The sequence below is a fragment of the Amphimedon queenslandica genome, unplaced genomic scaffold, assembly GCF_000090795.2.
Source record: "Amphimedon queenslandica unplaced genomic scaffold, v1.1 AMPQUscaffold_716_Cont27268, whole genome shotgun sequence".
NCBI lineage: Eukaryota > Metazoa > Porifera > Demospongiae > Haplosclerida > Niphatidae > Amphimedon > Amphimedon queenslandica.
The window spans coordinates 1-1,042 of NW_003558935.1; the positions used below are offsets into that span (position 1 = coordinate 1).

Here is a 1,042-nt window from a genome sequence, read left to right on the forward strand (position 1 = left end):
AGCAGACACTTTGCCTCGTAAGTTAGGCATTCGTTATATAATAGCTGTAATACTATATATACAGTACAAGAAAATTAACCAGGTGTTAAAGGCTAATCAGTTTCAGTAATAATAATTACTATAGTGATTAATATTATAAGTAGTATCAAAGCTTATCTCTGAGTCTTCTTAATGAACCAGCACTTTAATAAAGACAGTTAGATAAGCAGATAACAGCTCTTGAGAGCAGGACTCTTCTTTACTGACACTTCAGTTCACGAGGAGTACCACGACTGCGCATGCGCAAACCCCACCCATATAGCCACGCCCGTTTCTATAAAATTGTACTCTACCATAGATAAGGAGTTACATTACTAATGAAACAGAAAGTTGATTATGAATAATGAAACAGAAAACATTTATCAGTAATGAAACTCAAACTACAAAGATAATAACTGCAACAATAGGACTTGAACAAATAGGAATAGTGTGCCTCTACATTACCAAGAGTAGACTGGATAATCTACTTTTGATGTTCCTGAAGGATTTCCTATACAGAATAAGACAGCATACAATGATAACTAATGCGCAATGTAAGCTTACCTGCTTCACTGTAACCATTTTTCAATGTTACATACGAGTAATTAGAGAAATGATCTGAGCATGCGCGGCCACACCCATTTTCAAGCACATGTTATTAAATAACAAAATGGCGGCGTGTAGGTAGTTTCATAGAACCCACAAGCCATATTACCATTTCTTCCTTTCTTGGAGAATGATCTGATGGGACATGGATCCGCGCATTACTATTTGGAGTAGAGTGGTGCAAGAATTATTTTTGTGGCACTAGTCAATATTGAAATACAGGTCGCCAACTGAATTGCCAGGACTTGATGATGATGATGAAGATGAAAAAAGGTGGCTGAACAAAACGGCCGGTTCGCCGATTTTTGGCTTTTCTCTTACACAAGGTATAGAGCCACGCTAGTTGTACCATTGGAGTCCTCTGGTCAAGATAAGGTCCTCTAAGAAGTCTGGTAAGCATAGGAGCTCGTTTTCCCGG

At 38.1% G+C, this 1,042-nt stretch overlaps 1 long non-coding RNA gene across 1 annotated transcript; it reads right to left on the reverse strand.

The window, feature by feature from the left end:
• Positions 1 to 321: 321 nt before the first annotated feature.
• LOC109593594 (uncharacterized) lies at positions 322 to 736 on the reverse strand. Its single transcript, XR_002191058.1, has 2 exons — positions 583 to 736; positions 322 to 529 (listed from the first exon to the last, which is right to left on the reverse strand). It is a non-coding gene; the product is annotated as an uncharacterized LOC109593594 (long non-coding RNA).
• Between the last annotated feature and the right edge of the window lie 306 nt (positions 737 to 1,042).